Source organism: Odontesthes bonariensis, chromosome 11, assembly GCF_027942865.1.
Source record: "Odontesthes bonariensis isolate fOdoBon6 chromosome 11, fOdoBon6.hap1, whole genome shotgun sequence".
Lineage (NCBI taxonomy): Eukaryota > Metazoa > Chordata > Actinopteri > Atheriniformes > Atherinopsidae > Odontesthes > Odontesthes bonariensis.
In genome coordinates this window covers 8,305,593-8,328,988 of record NC_134516.1, presented here as the reverse complement: position 1 = coordinate 8,328,988, position 23,396 = coordinate 8,305,593, and the positions used below count along the sequence as shown (strand labels likewise).

At 42.8% G+C, this 23,396-nt stretch overlaps 1 protein-coding gene across 1 annotated transcript in view; it reads right to left on the bottom strand.

Annotated features, from left to right (window-relative positions):
• LOC142391556 (protein NLRC3-like) overlaps window positions 1-23,396 on the bottom strand; it is a 189,516-nt gene that overhangs the window by 125,122 nt on the left and 40,998 nt on the right. The gene's annotated exons all lie outside the window — the stretch shown is intronic.

The following is a 23,396-nucleotide window of genomic DNA, read 5'->3' as shown; positions in this document are numbered from 1 at the left end:
CCGTAAACAAAGGTTAACTTATAGCCGAGAAGAAAGATGATAATATAACGTAGCTAAAAAGACTAGCTTTCTTCAGTAGCGTAATGCTTACCGATTTAGCAAGCCTAGCAGCCTAGTTGCTAATGCTAGCCGCAGTAACGTTACCAACCATACCCGACGCCAAGGAGTTGGCTGAGCAGGTTATGGAGGGGCTGGCAGAGTTAACTTCATAATGGGTGGGTGCAAGTTTCATTCACTTGTTTTCATTCTTTCACAGGATTGATTCACTTCATTGGTTTATCCGATTGCTGGCCGCCGAGCCATTATGTGTCTGGGTTTGTGTAGGTTACTGATCATGGTTGTTAGCAGTCGATAGTCAGGTTGTGTGATGTGTGGGTGAGTGTGTATTTTTTCTATGGGTACGTGCCATTGACTGTATGAGCGGTCTGTGCTCGTTTTTTTTATTTGATTAGATTGGAGATACTTTATTCATCCCGAAGGAAATTAAATTTTGTCGTGTGGCAGTGTTAATTTCGTCAGCTTTTTTTAATTTAGTCTTAGTCTTAGTCACAATGTCGAAAATCAATTTTAGTCTTAGTCATATTTAGTCATTGCCTTCCCAATTTAGTCTTAGTCTTAGTCATAATGACGAAAATCAATTTTAGTCATTTTAGTCATTTTAGTCAACACTGACTGTACATAATAGAACTTCTCTACACACGGCGGCATGATCAATTATTATCATGCAGGTTGTTTTGTTGTCCTTGTTGTAAACGAAATGGCTCCAGCTCCAACAAACCATATACCGGCAGGTGAGCTAAATGCTACAACTAGCATGCACATGGCGAGTTACACATCAAAGCAACAGAAGCTACGGCTGCAGCAACCTGAATGCATTACATGAACAATATATACAGCCATACTCACGTTTCATTTACGCACACACCACTTGCCGGGACATTAATCAACAGCTCGATCTTCACTCTGTCGACTCAGGGCACACACCTGTTCTAACCGAGCACCGACAGTTACGCTACATGACAAGCAGGGGGCCGCTCCGCTCTGAACTGACCAACACAACTTTGGAGCCTTTTCTACATTAAGAAACACTTATTAACAATTACAAATTACAAATTAATTATAAACAATTACATTTGTTAATGTCCATTCGTCCATGGCTTGTAAATTTCGTCTTGTCTTAGTCTCGTTAACGAAAATCATTTTTAATTCTCGTCATATTTTTATTTTCTGGAAGCATTTTTGTGCGTCATCGTCACGGGTAAAAGGGGCGTTAACGAAATATTTTCGTCATCGTCCGAGTTGACAAAATTAACACTGTCGTGTGGTTTATGCAATGCAAAGTCACTGACCATAGTCTGTGCTTCACGTCAGTAGTCCAAAGTTCTGGTTTAAGTTAACTTGGGTAGTAAAATCGTTTTGCTGGTTGTAAAGTAGGGCCCGACCGGTATGGTTTTTTTCAGGGCCGATACCGATAATTGTGGAAATGGGAGGCCGATAACCGATATGTGCAACCGATAAATAGAAACATTATTCACGATAAATTAAAAATAGCATGCCTTGAAACAAACTTTCATATCCATTAAGTCTTTTTAATTGTAAAAATGAAAAGTGCAAGGAGCTGCCAGCAGCATTTGTAAAATAAAGCCAAACATAACTTAAAAACGGGAAATAAAATAATAATATAAATACATAATTATCAATAAAAAAATAAATCACTCCCTGCTATGAGAATACTTGAATATATGCTATTTTTATATTAAGAAGTAATAGAAAATTAACTGACTGAGAACTAAAAAGCAAGTGTAGGGAGCTGTTTATAGCATTTTTAAACAGTAAAATAAACATCCCTGTTCAACTTTACAATGAACCATCTGAGTCGCGTCACAGTCATTATAACGAACAGCCTTGCCACTCTCTATTAAGCCCCATTGTACCGGCTTTTTGGCTGCAGTTCCACCAGAATTCCACTGGGGGCGTCGGTGGAGACCAGAATGAATGGGGCCCGATGGAACTAGATGCTACAAATGGTCAGTTTCCCCTAAGTCTCCTCAAGAGCGCTCAGATTTGAATGTAGTTTCTGAGAGCTCAACATGGGTTTCAAGTCAAAAATCCACTGAACGAGTACATATATCCCTTTGATTTCTTACAGGTTGGCTTCTTGTTGTCCACCACGCGCTAGCATTGTGCTAATGACAGCGCTCGGCCAGAATTACGACCAGAGGCACCGCTTGACGGCTGGCTCCATACCAAGCGACAACAGAATTAAGATGGACTTTTTCCGCTTATGTTACCACAGCCTAAGAATCTGTGATGTTACCACACATTCTCTCTTACTACAGCTCTTCCTTGAAAACGCTGCTGCCTTTGAGACCAACAAAAAGCAGGATTGTTGCCGTAAAGCGGCATCTCCGGTCGTAAGCTATGTATGACGTCATATACACTTCAAATCCTTTTTTTAAGCAAATGAGTGGCTCTAAAAATCTAAAACTCAGCCATGGGTATTTTCTAAACATCCTCTTTCGAAAACAACATTCGAATTACTAGAGAAAAAATTATATCTTGAGATAAGGGCACGCTAGGGCGTATAGCTCCATAGGACTCCATTCATTCTGGTCTCCAAAATTGAGCGCCCCACGTGGAAAGAGGGTGGAACTGCAACCAAAATCGCCTCGTTGGAAACCGGAAATGCACCGTGAGTGGCGTATCTGTACTATTATAGAATCTGTGGTCGCGTTGCGTACGGCTTCATGAAGTTGTTCACCTAACACCATGGTTGTTAGCGCAAGCCTGCTAGCTACTTGGTGGTGGTGTGACAGCCTGTCTGGCTACCCGTAACAAGATGTTACTCCAGATGTTTGAAACGCAGCGACTGGCCAAAACTTAATTCTATTAAAGTTAATTAAGAGGGACATTACGACCAATCACCGTTGGTTCTAACGTGCTGGGTAACCAGTTGTTACGGAACAAGATAGGCTCTCACACCGGCAGGCTACCAAGTAGCTAGCAGGCTTGCACTAACAAATGGTTAGTCTCAGGAACAAAAACGTTTTATTTGGTCTTCATTGACCATGGCTTTCAGTCCACCTTTCGTGTAGAACTACAGACACGTTCACGTTTCCATGTGGGGGTTTAAAAATTACTGTACACTATGCTGAGACTGCTTTATGGACAACCGTTTCAGTGAGGAGTATTCGCTGTCATTCTGGTTATCCTTACGTGAGCTAAAGGTTTGCGTCGTTACACAGATCAAATGGACCATTTTCACTAGTTGTATACACTAATAAAGACGTTGTGTTGCTGTGCTTTTGCAACGTTGGTGTGTTTGTGACTTATTGCAGGGGATAAGGCTTCGTATTTGCTTACCTTGAAGGGAGTTTGTTCTCTCTGCTTCAAGTAGTACTGCCACCACCGTGGCCCCACCCGCACCGCAGCCGCCTTGAAACCGCTCACAGCGTTCAGTAGCCACCCCGCCCCCAACTTACGCCACGGCCGCCTTGAAACCGTTCGCAGCCTTGCGTGTTGATTGGTTGTATTCCGTGTGCCAAACAAATCAGATGCTGTGACGGGCGGGGCAATGCTCATGAACTCAAAGTGGCGAGAGCGAGAGCAGAAGACGCGTTCAGAACGAAACGGCTGCAAAATTTGTTGTGAAAATTATATAAACTTATCGGTGGAAATTTATGGAAAGTATGGCCGATGCCGATATCCCCAAAATGCTAAATATCGGCCCGATATATTGGTGGGGCCGATAATCGGTCGGGCCTTATTGTAAAGGCACAGTAGACATAACTCGAAAATTAGGTTCAATTATGAATTTATTTTTCTCAGAGCCTCAGACAAACAGACAGACAAATGGCAGCGAAAACAGAGGTGCGACACGATTGTCCTGTAGTGTGTGATGTTCCCTTGTTTGTTCGAATCTTATGCAAACTTTTTTTCAACACGGTACAGTCGATCAAACAACCTGATACACGGACAAGGGTGGTAAATAATTTTGATCGCAGCCACTAAAAATCTTGATCTGCTGATCTGCAGCTTCATACAGTCTCTGTGATGCAATAATCTGAAAACATCTTCAGATCTGTTTTAAATCCACAAAGTAAAACATCTCCAGATCTGTGTCACTTTCCTCTGATCTAGTCTGTGCAGCGCAGCACACACGTGAACTCTGGTGGAACATTTATTTATATTCTGGTAGAGTTACAGGAAATGATTCAGTATATCTGTTGTAGTTTTCTCAAAGCGTGTCATTTCCATCCACAAACACGTGTTTAACATCATGAAGACAAAGATGTGCAGAAATGTGAAAATATACATCAGATAAGTGCAGAGTGATTTTTATGTTTGTGGATCCCTTTGTTCATGTTGAACATGTGAAATCTGGAGAAAGCACCTTGTTTCCATCAGATAACAGGATAAGTATGATAAAGTGGAACATCCAGCTGATTTCAGCTCGGACAGTTGGAGGATCCAAACTGAACTGTGAGTCGGGCTGTTGGTGTGTCGTCTGTTTTACTGCAGTTATCAGAACAGACACAATCACTTTGGAGGCAAAGATGAGAGCCTGAACAGGTCCTGCTCCTCTGCTCCATCCAGCAGCTGCTTGGTCATGTGACCAACATCTTCTCTCTTTGTTTCAGAAAAAAAGCCTTCAGAGAGCAGAAAAAGGTTTTGGTGACATTCAGGAAGTTGTTTTCTGTTTCCATGAAGCTTTTCAGAGTCGCTGCTTTAAAACATGATGTGAGCAAAGATTAGGACATAAATGAACAAGTTATCATGAAAATCTGCTTTGATTTGTTAACATAATGAGATAATTAACAACCGATCTTTATTCGTCACATGCAGCTGAACGCCGGCAGTGAAATGTACACTGCAACCAGCTCAACTGTGCAAGGCAGCAAAATAAGAATAAAACAGGGTGAGATGAATCTGACAGAAATGAAAATATACAAGTAAACATGTGAGTAGGAGCGGGGTCTTCCTGGCTCTGGTGGTGCAGCGCCTGGTGTGGACCTCCTGCAGGGTGGGCAGTGCTGACCTCACTCTGTGGAGAGCTCTGCACATCACATGGATGCATGGTCTCTGCAGGTCAGCTGCAGTAAAACTGCACAAAACGGAGCAAAGTCACAAACTACAGAGAGACAGGAAGAGATTCACAGATGTGCAGAACACGTTTCACATTTTAAATGAGTGTTTTTTTTCCATTTTAAAGCATGAAACTACAGATTAATCTGTATATTTGTGGATCAGCCTTCATGAATCACTAATAAAGTGTTTCTGTGTATAGTGAGATATTTGTGGGCGATGGGAGACATTTTCATCATCTCTGCTGTGGATTAGTAATTAAAGTCCATTAAAAACATGAATATAAAACACCAAGAATGAAACCATAGTGCACATCACCAAATTCAGAGACTCCTAACTAGAAGTTACAGAGATATTGTGGCTCCAGAGCAGCTTCACATCATTACTGTCCCTTATTGGACTGTTCTTATTAAATGTGACTGAATGTAAGACTGTTTAACATCTTCTCCTCAGGCTGAGCGTCTGTAACCTCTCAGATGAAGGATGTGCAGCTCTGTCCTCAGCTCTCAGCTCCCAGTCCTCCAGCCTGACAGAACTGGACCTGAGTAACAGCAACCTGCAGGATTCAGGAGTGAAGCTGCTGTCTGGACTGCAGAGTCCAACCTGTGGGCTGGAAACTCTCAGGTGAGGCTGTTTTCATGCTGGAGCAGAGTGCTGATAAATGTTAGCCTTTGTTCCCGGTGGGCAGCTCTGAAGTCAGCCCCACCATCAGTCTGATGGGATCAGTTCCTCAGCTTTGTTCCCCATGAAAGCCTCTGCTGTTTGAATCAGATTCTGAGACTGTCTCTGATGAGCTGCAGCTCCAGGGTGGAAAGGCTCAGCCACCGTGTGGACTCCTTGTTTCAGTCATGATGCGTCTCTGAGCATAAAAACCACCGCATGGACACGATCACAGGCTTCTAACCCTGATGTTCCCTCTAAGTGGGCTTTCAGTCCACAGTCAGCATTAGAGCTGATTGATTCTGATCCCAGCTGTTCTTTTTCTCTGTAACTGTCTCCTCAGGCTGAGCGTCTGTAACCTCTCAGATGAAGGATGTGCAGCTGTGTCCTCAGCTCTCAGCTCCCAGTCCTCCAGCCTGACACAACTGGACCTGAGTAACAACAACCTGCAGGATTCAGGAGTGAAGCAGGTGTCTGCTGGCCTGAAGAGTCCAAACTGCAGACTGGAAACTCTCAGGTAACAGAACACCTGTGGATGCTCTTTGTATGATTGTTCCAGCAGCTTTAGGCCTTTGACACCACAGGAACTCACCTGAACCTGAACCTGGAACAACCTGGAAAGTCTTTTTTGGGTCATTTGGTCAGTTTCCTTTTGGTTGTGTTCTCATCCAATAAATAATGTAGAGTGCAGATTCCTACAAAGTTCTTTGAGTGAGTTGTCCTCCTGAGCCCACCTGATGGGCGGGGCAAACCAGCTGTAATGATGATGTTGAAATGATGAGAAGTAATGATGGATAATTGGCCATTTTGTTTTTTGCTGAGATTTTATTTGGTTCTCCACAGATGATAATTGCTATTATTTTCATGGAAGAGTTTATTTTATATTTAAGTGTATTTTTCAGGTGGCTTAATTTTGAGTTTAGAATTAGATTGTCAGTGTTGCAGAAAATAAATGAATCTAAATGAATTCCATCAGTGCTTACCTACCTGTCAGCTGTCATGTTGTTCTTTTTTCACAAATATGGGAATGATAGTCAAAACTACCATCAAAATGCATAGTTTTCTGTAAAATAGCATCATAAAGCCTCCTGACCGGCTGTTTGGGGCCCATGAAAATAATTCTTAAATCCCTAGCGGCGCCCCTGCTGACGAGCGTCTCAGTTTCACATCAGTGAAATCAGCTTCTTCTTCACTGCTGCTCTTACTGTGGTGCAGACCATATTTTTATCTGAACAGGACTCAGTGGGGAGTGTCTGCATGTGTTCGGGGCTAAAATGGGAGCAGAAATCAGGTTGATCCACGTGTGTGTAGTTTGATTCTGACTCAGATTTCTGAAGACACAGAGTCAGTAATGTGAGACAGTTGCAGACATTCAGCTTGAGTTTCAGAGCAGTTCTCTCAGAGTTTCTGTTGTTGTGTGTGTCTGCAGCCTGTCAGGCTGTCTGATCACAGAGGAAGGCTGTGCTTCTCTGGCTGAAGCTGTGACCTCCAACCCCTCCCATCTGAGAGAGCTGGACCTGAGCTACAACCATCCAGGAGCCTCAGGAGAGAAGCTGCTGAGGGCTGCACTGAAGGATCCACACACACTCAGGTATGGAGAGGCCTGCTGCAGCCTCACAATGTCTGATAGAGGAGGAAGAGCTGGGAACATGTTCTCTGTCCTGCACTCAGCCCTGTGCTTCTGCTTCCTGCTGAGTGTTACATGAACAATCACACATGTAGGAGCCTGTTTCCTTTGCTCACAGCACCAACGCTGGTTGGACAGAAACAGCAGATATTTGTGGAGGAGGTCTCCAAGGAGAACATCTGCAGGAACAACAGTGAGAAGTGTCTGTTGGTCCTCTGACCCTGGATCAGACGCAGAGATGGGTCCAGGACATGTTAGCCTAGCTTAGCACAAAGATTTCTAGAACCATGTTCAGCGTACATCTGGAAATGCGTACATGTGGGTTAGACCTGCGTCCTGAGAGAGGATCTGGATGTTTGGCTGCCCTGAAACATTCTGAGAGGAGGAGTCAGCAGAAACAATGTGACCATCAGGAGAGACCATGATGTCAGAGACTGAAGAGATTTCAGTAGAATGTTTAAAGCTCATATTTGGCTTCAGAGATGAGAGAAAAATCAAAGTGAAAATTCTTCCAAAGTTGAAGAGTTGAATTCAGAGACAGAAACTTCATCATCTCCATCATCTGACTGCAGAAAACATTTAGTTTGATCTTGTTTTTTATTGGGTTTTCAGCGCCGACGTTCAGTTTCTACACTTTTCTCTATCCAGCTGGAGATGATAATTACACACATTATATCCAAATTAAGATCAAAAACAAACAAGAGACGAACAAAACAAATATCCACTCCCCATTAAATACATGAAACATCCATCCACCTTCTCCACCCGCTGAATCCGTCGGTCGGGCCGCGGGGGGGCCGGAGCCCCTCCCAGCGGTCATGGGGCTAGAGGCGGGGTTCACCCTGGACAGGTCGCCATCCATCACAGGGCCACATTAAATATGTTAAATCAAATATACACATTCAGACATTCATATGTACAAGCCCACACAGAAATAAGTGATGAGGAAAGCAGCACTGAAACATTGTGAGGCTCTGTGTGGATGATGGGAAACAGGTGGCAGAGGAGGAAGGCTAACCAGTCTCATTGTGTTCATAAAGAGCCGACAGGACTCCACCGGTTAGTAAAGATGGACTTTAGGAGCCTTCATAGATCTGTAATGTGCTCCATCTGATGAAGGTCCCAAACCTTCTGGATCCAGATGTTATATGAAGGGGGGGTTCAGCCATCTAATAGTTCTGCAGCTCAGTGCTGCTGTGAGTAATATATTTACAGATGTTTCTCTGACCTCCCATTCAGCCCTTTAGGCATCACTCCTAATAGAGCCTCGGTAGCATCCCGAGGTATAGAGCATCAGATACCTCTCCCCAGAGTGTCTTTACTTTGGGACATAAGCAGAATATATGGGTATGATTGGCAGCATGTGCTCCACCATTCCTCCAGCATCAGCTGGAATGGGACCGGCTCATTCTAGATATTATTTCTGGAGTCCTGAAAAATGTGACAGTTATTTTCCTCCTTTCAGGGTGGAGCCTGCTGGAGAACGATGGCTGACACCAGGGCTGAGGAAGTGTGAGTGTGTTCTTCATCTGATTCATGACATCCAGCCATCCTCACACTGTCACATCACTCATTGATCAAAGTGAACAGATGATAGATCAATAACTGCAGCTTTACTGTGTTTGTTCTCTCCTTCAGATTCCTGTCAACTCACAATCGACACAAACACAGTGAGCAGAGAACTGAAACTGTCTGACAACAACAGGAAGGTGACACGTGTGAAGGAGGTTCAGTCATATCCTGATCATCCAGACAGGTTTGATGACAGGCCTCAGCTGCTGTTTAGAAATGATCTGACTGGTCGCTGTTACTGGGAGGTCGAGTGGAGTGGAAGAGTTTATATATCAGTGAGTTACAGAGGAATCAGGAGGAGAGGAGGAGACATGGACTGTGTGTTTGGATTGAATGATCAGTCCTGGAGTCTGAGCTGCTCTGATGGAGGTAAATACTCTGTCTGTCACAGTAAGAGAGTAACACACATCACCTCCTCCTCCTCCTCCTCCTCCTCCTCTGTCTGTAACAGAGCAGCAGTGTATGTGGACCGTCCCGCTGGCACTCTGTCCTTCTACAGAGTCTCCTCTGACACACTGATCCACCTCCACACCTTCAGCACCACATTCACTGAAGAACCTCTGCATCCTGGATTTAGGTTCTGGTTCGGTTTACCTGGTTCCTCAGTGTCTCTGTGCTAAGTATACAGAGTGTCCTCCCTTCAGAGAATCCCTGCTGAACAGATAGTCTGTCTCTTTCACCCAGAAACACCTTTTCAGATTCATGGACTCAGTCAGTTTCTGTTTGAAACTCTTCTGAATGATTCCTTGGAAACTTCTTCCTCTTCCAGTCCTTTAAAGATGGAAGCTGCCATTCTTCCAGGATGTTGTTTTTCTGTGTGTTTCCAGTCAAAGCTTCACACTGAGTATCAGCAGGTTGTGTTTCTCTGCAGCTCACTTTAACTGAGCCCATTCAGCTGATGTCAGCTGCAGTTAGTTTGCTGCACATGTGACAAACTGTGACATCAGAGAGGAATCACTGAGCTGCCATCAGCCCAGATGGATTCCAACCTGCTGACAGATGTTCACTGATTCTGCTCCAATGAGCAGAGGTCTGGTGAGCAGCCGGGGTTCATCCTGATGTTTCTCACATCCACTTCCTGTTAGATGATGAAAGGACACCTGGACTGGAGCTGATTCCTGATGGCTGAATGTTGCTGTTGAACGCTAACAAAGAGGACTGAAAGGATCCTTTACAAACAGCATGTGGACCTGAACAGTCCACAACTTCTGGTTTGGACTGGAAATATTTACTGTTTACTGTGTGAAATATAAAGTTTGCTATGATCACATGATTTAAAGTGAACCGATGTTGAAATCCCAGGGTTTTCATGCATTCACATGTTTAATTTTTCCCTTTGTGTACATGTACAGACAGTAATAATACAGAAAGTAAATGTAATGCAGAAGTAAATAAACTCCAATCTTTATTGATTTATATAGAGAGTCATTTCTGAATAAAATGTGTGTTTAACTGTGTAGCTGGATACCCAAGCAGCTGTAATGTTGGAGTAAAAAAAGACATCCAACCAGGAACAGAATGTGAAATAAAGAGGCAGATCTGCAGGTTTCCAGCCCACAGAGGAGTCCCAGTCCAGCCGGCTGCTGCAAACAGTGAAATCCTCTTTGTAGCTGCCATCAGGAGTGAAAGTCCCGGCTTTGGGCTGGTTTGTTCAGTGAGGTTTTAAAGCCTCCGGGTCGGCATTCAGGCATCCCCGTGTTGGTGCTTATAGAAGTGACTGTAATGGGACGAGCTGCTGACACCACGATGAGTGAGAGAAAAGGTTTGGAGTTGGAATTTAATCAGAGGAGTCGGTTTCTGAATGGAAGTGTTTAAGAAAGCCATCATCCGAAGAAATGTTCCCAAAGCTGAGCTTTTAGTGAATTCTCAGGAATATTGCGTGTGACCTGTTGGCTCCGGGCGTCAGACTGATTCTGAGCTGTTTAGAAGCTTTGGGCTCAATCCCCAGGCAGTAAAAAAGTATTTAAAGCTCAGCGGCACACAGGTGAGGAAGAAATGAAGCGGAATGGTTGTTTATCACTGTGGTGAGACAACTCAGAGTGATCGAGTGTTTCAGTTCTCACAAGTTGTTTACAATTTAGGGGATTTGATGAAAATCATTTTAGGGTAAAAACTCAGAGAAGGATCAAATGTGCTCACAGTTTGCAGCAGAATAAGCAGTAAAAAAATAATTGGGCCAATATGAAACGTTTCAATAACAACAATTAATTAAAGAAAGTCACATTTCTGGTTTTACACAACTCAGAATATTTCAACACAGTTATGTACGTGTTCGGCACCTCGTGTGTCTTTGTCTGCTATTTGTTTCTGTTCATTCAGTCACATTTCAGTTCATCGAATATTTACACGATTTAGCTCAAATTTAGATTTCTGAACAGGGATACAAGTATTTTATATTTATATTCCCACTTTTCTTCATATATTTCTGTATATATTTCCACATTTATTTCCTTCATCTTTGACAGATCTGTCCTGTTTGTAGCAGTTCAGTAAAAATATGGAGTTTCTGCAGTCTGGGGGCTGAACTGACATCATGCAGTTTATCTTTACACCACAAGAGGGCGACACATCACCTTAAGTGAAGAGTCCCCTTCCTTCACAGTTCCAGCAGATATTAGTTACATTAGAGCCGAACTGAACATGGATCAATAACATTTATTAAGTCCTGATCACTGGAGGCGGCCTTGTTGCCACAAGGGTAGTGAGACAATCAATCTGGCAAAGACTGGTTGCCCCTGCAGCTCCTATAAAGCTGCCCCGAAGAGGGCAGATGAGAAGCAGGTGTGACAGCAGGAGCGATCCAGACTCCGCCCAGGGCTTCCAGGAAATCTGCTCAGCCCCACCTGAGACTCAGAAGCAAAGTAACAACACAGCCAAGCATGATCGGGTCAATTAAGGGTAAACTTCATGTAACCCCTGTTAGATTTGTAGCACTCAGAAATACCGGTTTCCTTGAATGCATTGTAGTTTCCCTTATCGTAGTTTTCTCGTCTGGTAATTGAATTTCTGTAGCTTGCCCTGAACGCATCACCCGCAGTTCTCGGTGTGGGTGAAGGTGTGCCAAAGATGAAAAAACAGGAGGGAAAGAAAGGCAGAAAAACTCCATGCTGCCGTGAAGCCCGCTGTTCTCCAGTTAGCACATGAAGAGAGTTTTCCATGAACATTGGTGAGAGAGCTGCTGTTAGTGGTGAACCATAAACGAGTACCTGCCTCCAAGACGTATTCTGTGAAGAGCAGAGACAAATGTTTGATGAAACTGAACAACGAACGGCTTCATTCAAAGAGACTTTGGACTCTCACATGAGCAGCAGCATCGTGGTGTTTCAGCCCTTTGATGGGGAGTTGGACACATTTCCCCTCCTGTGGGCTCATTCACTCCTTCAGGCATTAAGCTGCTGCGCTGCCAACATTTGGACACAATACAGATGCAGATGACTCTGAGAGCGTGTCCGAGGGCTCAAATGAAAAGTTGATCTGTATGGATGGGGAACACTTTGCTCAGTTTAACTGAACGCTCACATGTAAGGTAGAAACACACAGTCTCATGTGAGGGAAAGTAAATAAGTGTCCCAGTTAGAATTCATTTGGACAAATAAAAATCATGGTATGAATGAATAAGCACTAAAGGCGTTGATCTGATACGTGATTGATAACAGTCGAGACTGATGGACCTGCACTTACACACATCTCAAGTAGTTTGTAAAAGGGGGAATAAAAGGAACTTTAATACTTTTCAATTCTCATATTGTCATGTTTCCATGTTGTTGTAGTGGTTCAGGTTTCTAGTATCTAATAATTAAGCTTTGATTTAACTTTATTTCTCCCTGTCTCCAGCCTGTGAGCTTGTATTTGGGCCCTTCCTTCATTTCTTACAAGACTCTTGGGCTTCCAACAGAAGAATGGGTCTAACGCTGCCGTGGCCGCCTGTGGTCAACAGGATGCTGAGCTGGATCAGTAACACCAGGAACTTTAACCACTCTGAAGCTGTGAAGGAGCTTTTCTTCTTTTCACACACTGAGTTAGCGACTCCACCAGCTAAAGCTGACATTTTCAGCAGGTTGTTCAGTAAACAGAGGACCAAAGCAGCAGCCACTTTAAATAAACTCCCTCATTTCAGCTCCACATTCAGTCAGTTTGATGTCATTATAGATTCAAAGTCCCTGTTACTGAGTGGCATCAGAGTGCAGTTACCCAAACGTTTGCTCCATGTGCTCCATCCATCCATCCAAACAGCTGCAGGCTGACAAACAGGAAGTGGAAGATTCCAATCACATCTATAGAGGAGGGGTCCAGATTGGACCAAGAGCAGCTTCACTGGCAGCTGGAAAACCAGCTTAAAGGTGGATTGTTGCCTCCAGGTGGACTAGAGTGAGGGACATGAGCTGAGGCAGGAAAAGGAAAAGGAGATTATTTTATCTCCACTTGTCTTCTAAAAGTGATCTAGAAGTAAATACGTCTTCTGATGCATTTTGAAGTGATGTCAGATTGATTTCTCTCCCCTGTGGTGTCCCACCGATGTGTCTCCTGCTCCAAAAGTCTCTGATCCAGTTAAAAGCTGTTCTCTGACTGCTGCTCAGTATTCTGCTGTGTCCACATGAGGGACTTTAAGCCAACGGCTCTGTAATCTGCAGGATTACTTCTGTCTTTGCCTCCGTTTTATTAGAACAATCAGTGTTTACAGGTTATTAAAGATGGATGGCATCACAAAAGTCTGGAACAGCAACTAAAAACAGCCCCTTCCAGTGGTTATTGATGTATAAGTTCCCCCACTGGAGTTGGTCTGTACTCATAAACACTCTGTGGTCAAACTTTCTCTGCAGTTAGGTGAAAACAGAGATTAAATACACACACCAATAAATACAGAGTAAAAGAACTGAAGCAAAACAACCAGCTGACTGTCACAGGAAGACACGATGAGGGGAGAAGAAGAAAAGCAGGAGTTAGCAGCTGTTAGCTGCTGTTTATTTCTAGAATGAATATTTTTAATTGAAAAAAACAAAACAACCAAAATCATGACTCAGCATATGTGAACAGGGAATATTTTTAAATACAGAAAATATCAAATTTATGAAGAAAAATACATTATTATACACATAAATATAGGATGAAATGTACCTTCATTAATAGAAATGTAGAGTATTATGGTAATATATTCTGTTCCAGCACTTGGAGAAGTTTACTCATATTAAAATAAAACTAAATCATTAAAAATGTATCTGATACTTTGGGAGTCTTTGCTTGTTTGTCTTGACAATTATTTCTTTGTGAAGCTTTTATTTTATGTCCTCACCGGAAGTGATATCTAACTGCGTCTCTGCTAACTTAACAACTTTCTATCTGTCTCTGTCTCTCTCTTTTTTATTTTATTTTGTATTTATTTAGTCATTTATTATTATGAGTTAGTAGTAGTATTTTTATTTGAATTAGTATTATTATTGTTGTTGTTAATATACAATAATTGTAAATATTAATAATTTTTTTAGCTACTTGACTAATTTGAATTTCCCCCCATTGGGGTAAAGTATTTTTCTATTCTATTTCTATTTCTTCTATGCATCCCTCTATAAGCTGTAACTACACCCTCAGTCAGGATGAACATTGAAATGTGGGAAATCTTTCTAAAATGAGGTTTTATGATGGGAGAGAGCAGTCATATTAATACTTTAACAACACTGTCATATTTAGTTAATGCTGGAGTTTTACCAGCTCACTTTTCTCATCATAACTCAGTGAAGATGGAAAGTAGGAGCAGTTTCAAACCTGCACAGTAACTGGTAAAAACCTTTAAGGATGAAACTTCTCCTAAAGATTGTTGTACTTTGTCAGTTTGAATGTTTTACTGACAGCATTGTTGTCCCGTTGTGACTGAAATGGAGGGAAATCTGTTCCAAAGTCATTTTGTTCATATTATGAGAATCAAGAATCAAGAATCTTTATTGTCACTATGCGGGCATAGTGAAATTTAGTTCAGGAGCTCTTGGCTTTGGATACACAAAAGATATAAGGCACACAGTATAAAGATATCTAAATAATATACAAAAGAATACAAATAGTAAGCCAAGGCAAGGCAATTTTATTTGTAGAGCACAATTCATACACAAGGCAATTCAAAGTGCTTTACAGCTACATAAAATCACAAGAAGGCAATGAAATCATTAAAAAAACATAAAAAATAATCATTAATTAATTAATTTAAAAGTGAAGAGTGCAGATAAAATAATTTTCAGGTGTCGTAAAAGTTAAAGTAAAAAGTTACAGTGAAGGCAGCCAGCTGCAGTCTGCAGATTCAGTCTTTATGCTGTGAGCAGGGCGTTTCTGCCCTCTAGTGGCCACAGATGGTATCTACAGAAAAGGTCAAGCTGGAGATTTACAAATGACTGACACTTCCGGTGGTACCTTTCACAATAAAATACTATTAACAGACGTAATATAAAGCTGTTTGATCTGATAACAGCGGAAACTTGTTTTACTTAGGAGTGGCTGAATGTAAATAAGTTGGTGGCGTATTTGGTGATCTAACTTCCGGTCAAATCACGAAGCATTGATTGATGTAGCTGTGCCGTTTAACCGCTAGGGCAGTAATAACGGCCATCTAATTTTCCAGCGCTTCTTCATGACGGATATGAATGAATAAACACACTGTAGCGAACCCAGCCTGACAATGGTGAAGCTTACTGATGTTTCCAGAAGAATTTATTGATGTTCAGCTGTTCGTTTCTTATTTTGCACAAATGCTTTCCTAACTGGAACACCGTAAGAGCTAAGGACAGACAAATTAAACAAAATGAGCTCCTACAAACAAATAAACCATCTTAAATGACATGACTCCAAGGCTCATTTTAGCTTAACATCCCCATCCCCGGTCATTTGTAACTCCAGCTTGACCTTTTCTGTAGATACCACCTGTGGCCACTAGAGGGCAGAAACGCCCTGCTCACAGCATAAAGACTGAATCTGCAGACTGCAGCTGGCTGCCTTCATCATATGAACAAAATGACTTTGGAACAGATTTCCCTCCATTTCAGACACAACGGGACAACAATGCTGTCAGTAAAACATTCAAACTGATAAAGTACAACAATCTTTAGGAGAAGTTTCATCCTTAAAGATTTTTACCAGTTACTGTGCAGGTTTGAAACTGCTCCTACTTTCCATCTTCACTGAGTAATGATAAGAAAAGTGAGCTGTGGTAAAACTCCAGCATTAACTAAATATGACAGTATTGTTAAAGTATTAATATGACTGCTCTCTTCCATCATAAAACCTCATTTTAGAAAGATTTCCCACATTTCAATGTTCATCCTGACTGAGGGTGTAGTTACAGCTTATGGCCACCAGAGGGAAGATCAGAGACAGATGCAAAGAGGCTGTTAAGTTAGCAGAGACGCAGTTAGATATCACTTCCGGTGAGGACATAAAATAAAAGCTTCCCAAATAATTGTAAGAGTTTTTTATGTTAGTGTTGATCCTATATTTATGTACATAATAACGTACTTTTCAGTGTGTTCGTACAGTTCACATATTTGATGTTGCTTGTTTTGTTTTTATCATTTAGAAGACATGAATCTTGACTCTAGTTTTCCTTTTCCTGCCTCAGCTCATGTCCCACCAGGGCTCTGAAGTGTTGAATGCAGGCAAGAGTGACATCCCAGGCCGCAGGAATGGGGTTCTTTCATTAATAATATTATTATTAGTGTTGTTGTTATTAATAACTGCTTAATAACTCAGACTCATGGGAGACGTGCTTGTTTCCTGCCGTTTCCAAGACCGAAAGGACCGCGCGTGACTGTCCCGCCCAGCGCGTGAGCCTTGAGAGCCCCGTGTCCCACACTCCAGAGACGCTCTGATCCGGGACCTGAAGGACAGCCTCGGCCTTGTTTCAGTATCAGATGTGAATGAGCCCAAATACAAGAGCAGAGGCTGCAGGAAATAACTGAGTTTACCATAAAAATGTGGACAAATGAAAGTTTTGGCCTGATGGTGTTAGCAGAGAACAGCTCAAGCTGATCCAGAAGGAAACACAGATGTGTGCACAAAATATCACATTTCCTTTCATTCCAGGCTGATTGTGACCAACAGCAGCCACATCCTGAAGGAGCTAAAACACGATTTCAGTTCCACTGAGGTCAAAGGTCAGAGCAGATGATCTAAATGAAGTGTGTTGAAGGCTCTCCTGACTGCAGTTAAAGCAGAAAGTCCTCTTCAGCTGTATTAATACTAAATCAGTTCCTGTTGCACATCTCTCTGGGTTTAGGCTGTTTTATTCCTACCTGAGACGGTAACCCCTGTGAAACCATCACAGGTTAAAGTTGGACTGTTCAGATTCAGTCCATTCTTGTCCTGATAGCATTTAGCTTTAGACTTTTTCTCATGTTTCATGTCTCATTTGTGTGGCTGTTTTCTCTTTTGGTGAACAACATGGATGCTTCTTTAGAGCAGTCTGAATGTTTGCTTTGGGACCAGTAACAGAAGGATGGACATTGTTTACATTCATACGGGACACAAAAGGCGTCTGATTCTGATCATTGTGCCAACACAGTTTCTGCAGTGCAGCACTAACTCTGTGTGGGGGGGGCAGCAGGGACCCCTTCAGGGACATTAGGTCAGACGAGCTCTGATGATGACCACATGAGGATTTCTGTCTCTGTATCTGCTGATGGAGAGGAGGCAAAGAGCCGCCGGCAGCGTCTGTCTTGCTGGATGTTTCTGAGCGGCTGCAGCTTCTTCTTCTTCTCTGGAGCTCATATTCATGACGGCACCCTGTGACCATCATCCTGACGTTCCCACTTCTGACTGTTGGCTTCAGCAGGAAATCATTTTGTTGTTGTGTGAAACAAAGAGAAGCCATAACTGTTGCATCAGTGCTGCGAGGAGGCTGATTTATTTCTGCTTCTCTGTATTTATTCTGGAGGTCGTCTCAGAGTAACGATGCAGCAGCTGAACACTCAGGAAAAAACAGGTTAAAACCACTTTAACTGTAAGAAAGGATCAGAAGGATGAGTTTTAGTTCAGTTTAGTTTCCAGCCGAGTGACTCTGTGGCAGAAACAGAGCTGGATCTCAGAGGCCTTTTCTGTACGAGCCAGTTTACAGCAGAAACACTTTGATCTGCTGCTGAAGAGAAGAAATGTTCCAGCGTGTTCCTGAGCAGCTGCTGATGGACTCATTCAGAAAGAGGCAGATCCCTGAAGCTTCCAGCTGTTGGCTTTCACACATCATTTCATCAGGTGTGACAGAAGTCACGAGTCAGCTTTTAACCAGCAGCAAACAGGTGTGTACGCTAACATTTAGAAATGCAGAATAAAAGAAGATATCAGACGTTTCTCAGTGAAACTCTCATTCTGGAAGTCGGTGGTCAAACAACACTGAGAGTCTGCAGGCTTGTTGGCAGCTCTCAGCTAAATGCTGACAGCACTCAGTCTGCAGCAGGCCTCCAAAGACCTGAGAGTCCAGGCTCCAGTGCGGATCCTCTGGGATCAGACAGCCTGCAAATGGACAAATCACTCATTTAATATGGTTTCTCTTTCCTTCTGAACAGGAAACCTTTTTCTCCGTCTCAGGAGCCGAATCCTGTTTGTTTCTGGCTTTGGAGCGACTGACTCCACGATGGTGAGATCAGGACTGAGGCTCAGATCTGTGGCCAAGCAGTGTCCTTCATCACGTAGAGGTCTGATTATGATGCAGTATGTCTGAGTGACCTCATATTCAAAGAGTCAAAACTGTCAAAACCACTGAAAAATAATAGTTCCATTTTAAAAACAAGGTTTTTCAGGAGAGTTTGCAGCTTCTGCATCCTGTGCAGCAGAAAGGCTGAAAGCAGAAAGTTGTTGTAGCCTCAGAAGAGTCTTAATTCTACCTAAACACATGTTACAGTGGAGAAGTTCATCATGCATCATGTTTGTGTTCCACAGACCTTATTGTGTGTGTTTATTCATTCATATCTGCCATGAAGAAGCGCTGGGAAATGAAACGGCCGTTATTACTGCCCTCTAGCGGTTAAACCGCACAGCTACATCAATCAATGCTTCATGATTTAACCGGAAGTCAGATCAGCAGTACCATGGTACAGCGAGAACTATAAAGTCTGCTCTGTTTAAATTTACTGTCACATGAAGTAGCCACGTTTTAGCACCACATTCATTCTCTACTTAACATTTAAACTAAATATAACCGGAGCTAACAAAGATGCTAGCTAACTGCTGCTAACTAGCTAGCGTTAACTGTAGCTTAGTTTACACTTGAAGAAAAAACCTGCGCCTTTCACACAAAGAGGCCACCAACTTATTTACATTCAGTCACTCCTGAGTAAAACAAGTTTCAGCTGTTCAAACAGCTTTATATTACGTCTGTGAGGTGCAGCATAGCGTTGATAGCATTTAATTGTGAAAGGTACCACCGAAAGTGTAAATCATTTGTAAATCTCCAGCTTTACCTTTTCTATAGATACCATCTGTGGCCACTAGAGGGCAGAAACGCCCTGCTCACAGCATAAAGACTGAATCTGCAGACTGCAGCTGGCTGCCTTCATCACATGAACAAAATGACTTTGGAACAGATTTCCCTCCATTTCAGACACAACGGGACAACAATGCTGTCAGTAAAACATTCAAACTGACAAAGTACAACAATCTTTAGGAGAAGTTTCATCCTTAAAGCTTTTTACCAGTTACTGTGCAGGTTTGGAACTGCTCCTACTTTCCATCTTCACTGAGAATTAATTGTCAGACAAACAAGCAAAGACTCCCAAAGTATCAGATACATTTTTACTGATTTCTGTTTGTTAGTTTTATTTTAATACTGTGTCTTCGCCAAGTTGTGCAGATGATGCTCTGCAAAGAACCGCTGATGATAATGCACAACAGTCTCCAGCTGAAGTGGTTGATGCAGTCAAAAAGGATGTTTATGCGGACGACTGTTTAAAATCTGTCTCTACAGAAGAAGATGCACATGGTGAAGAGGCCGCCTGATATCTGCTCTAAAGGAGGACTCAGGCTTTCAGAACGGGTCTGCAGCAGTCGTACAGCGCTCATTACAATTCCAGAGCAAAGCAGAGCAACAGTGTTGGTCAAGCTACTTTAAAAAAGTAATTAGTTACAGTTACTAGTTACTGTTCCCAAAAAGTAATTGAGTTAGTAACTCAGTTACCACATTGTAAAAGTAATTAGTTACTCAGCAAAGTAACTGTGCCATTATTTTTTATGTTCTATAACGCTGTTACGTTCAGAATCAGAAATCAGAATCAGAATCAGAATCAGAAATCAGAATCAGAAAAGGTTTTATTGCCAAGTAATTGTACATCACAAGGAATTTGGCCTGGTCTATTTGGTGCCATAAGAACAAGACAAAAAAATATAATAATAATAGAATAAGGTAATAATAAATGTAAAAGAATTTTTTTTTTTTTTTTAAAATATGTGCAAAGTATTTTTAAGAAGAGTGCGTTAATGTAACGCACTCTGTACTGACAGAAAGACAAGACAGAACGTTAATATAACGTCAATATATAAAGTGTCAGTGGGGATAAGGGGTCATGTCAGTGGGGGGGTACAGCGGGCCTTGTTGGTGAGGCCAACTGCAGAGGGGAAGAAGCTGTTCTTGTGGCGGGAGGTTTTGGTCCTGATGGACCGCAGCCTCCTGCCAGAGGGGAGTGCCTCAAAAAGTTTGTGTCCAGGGTGGGAGGGGTCGGCCACAATCTTGCCTGCACGCCTCAGCGTCCTGGAGGCGTACGTTCTATAACATCTTTAACATCAAATATGTTTATATTAACTGACTGAAGAATAAAAGCACTATATACAGTCATTTAGAACATTCGGTATTTATTTGAGCTCAATAGATTGCAGCATAGAAATAAAAACATAAATATTGAATATAAAATTCAAGTGCAAAATTAAGACACACAAATGTAAACTTGGGTAAAAAGAACCAAAGGAAAATCTGGCCATTAAGTAGTGCAATTCTCTGTAACTGCATTTTAGGCCTACTGCACAATAAACAGAACACTATCCTACTCTTATATGTCATAAAGTAACAAGTATATTATATACTCACACACTTTGCATTCAAGTACAAAACCAAATACCCAAAAAAGTAAACTTGGGTAAAAAGAAACAAAGGAAAATTTAACCTTAACTCTGTTAAACTCTGATAAACTCTGTTAAACTCTGATAAACTCTGTTAAACTCTGATAAACTCTGTTAAACTCTGATAAACTCTGATAAACTCTGTTAATAACTCTGATATTTTATTCTCCAAAGATGGACTTTTTGAAGGGAAAACTGTTGCTTTAGTAAGTTTTCATTCACCTGCTTTTTGTTTCCTTTTACTAAGAATGTCGGCCAGAGTTGTGGCTGAAAATATTTCTCTAACAAAGACTGATATTTGGCTTTATTTTACCAAACTTATCTGCTGCTCAAATTACAATCAGTCTAATTAAGATCCAAGCAAAACTATGCAACCTGCTTACCCTCCCTTAAAGTGTTGAAAGTGTTGAAACACAACTCATAAATGCACATTTCAGAAACCAAATATGGGATGAAACTGAAATCTTAAGTATGAAAATGGATCAGTTTGTGTTTCTTTATGTTTGGTCCTGTTTATCAGCCATGTATGGTGTGACATGCCTAACTTTAAACGCTAAAGAAGCTCAGCTCATGGCATTACTTACCCACAGGAACTACAGCTCAAAGTTGTTTTCAGTCATTTTGATAATATTGTTCATTGTAGCTTTTATTTTAAGACACTTCGGTTCTATTGATTTGGACGTGCTGCAGCATGGAGATGAAACTATTTCCGGTGCAAATAAAAGCACCCGTTTTCAAACATATTCTGCATGTGCATAAGTCGTGTGATTCGTTATTCTTGTGTTTAAATCGAAAGTTACGTATGTAACTACGGTTCTATGAATCCCGGATGACCGCCAGAGGCGGTGCTGAAAGCACTGAATATCCCTTCGCGCATGCGCCGTTCGAGTAGTAATACCAACAGAGTCACACCTGTGACATGTCGGGTGATCAATCAGAGGCTATATAGCCTGGTGTCATCCGACACTCTGCTCCTACAGAATCTTCTCGCGTAATGCAAGGATTCTGAGTGACAGAGAAGCTCTGGCGCTCATCCGGGATTCATAGAACCGTAGTTACATACGTAACTTTCGTTCTATTTCATCCCTACTGACCGCCAGAGGCGGTGCTGAAAGCACTGAATGACTAATACCAGCGGCGTCACGAGGAATCCAGAGCAAATACCTCATTGAGAAGGCTCAGAGGACCCTCGCCGCAGAACCTGATCCAGAGGATGAGGGGAGGCCACATTAACCCCGTAAAAATCGGGTGAATGTGCTCGGGGAAGCCCATGATGCCGCAGCACATATTGCTTCCATCAGACCCCACTCAAGGCTGCCCAGGAAGCGGAGACGCTCCTGGTAGAGTGCGCCTTCACACCAACGAGTGGGGAGCAGCGTCCCGCAGCGTAGGTGTGGCAGATGACGCCCACGATCCAATGGGAGAGGCGTTGCTTGGAAGGAGGACAACCTAACCCAGGGCCTCCATAACGCAAGAACAGTAGGTCTAAGCCTCTCTTAGCAGCCGTGGCTGCAATGTATGCCTCCAGTGCCCTCACTGGGCACAACAACTGAGACCCCTCGGCCATTCCTTCCGACAGGCTGAAATCGTGCCAATCTCAATGGCCGGTTGCAATGAGAACGAGATAACACTTTAGGCAGGAGTGCAGTGTTTGGCCACAAGGTAACACCAGAGCCATCAGTACCCCATCTGAAACAGGAAGGGCTGAAAGAAAGAGCATGTAGCTTGCTGACTCTCTTAAAGACAGCAGCTGACAAAAAGGCAGTCTGACATGAGAGCCACCTGAGGTCTGCCTGTGTCAAAGGCTCGAATGGAGAGTGGCACAGAGCTTTAAGAACCAAGGGCAGATCCAAAACTGGTGCCCGCGGAACCATCGGCGGGTGCAACCTACGCGCACCACGCAAGAAAAGAGAAACTGGAATAGGGCTCCCCATGGTACAGCCCTCAAAGCCAGCATGAGTAGATGATGTCACCGCTACCTACACCTTAAGTGTTGAAGGAGAGCGGCCCCTATCAAGAAGAGACTGGAGAAACTCCAGGATAGTGGGCACTGCACCGGTGAGTGGATCACCATTGCGGGCAGAACACCACTGGGAAAAACAGCCGCCACCTGTCTTCACATCACTGGCGAGTCAAGGGTGCCCAGGCACTCAAAAGGGTGAGTCTACCGGAACCCAAATATCCTGTCAGCAGCTGCACAGGCCGTCCAGCGGCCACACCCACAGTCGGAGGCGTTGAGGACTGGGGTGCCATAGCAGTCCCAACTGGGACAGCAAAATCCCTTCTGGTCGGAAGACACCACGGGATGCCGTGACAGACCCTGCCGGAGCGGGAACCATGGCCGTGCTGCCAACACGGAGCCCCTAGCAACCTC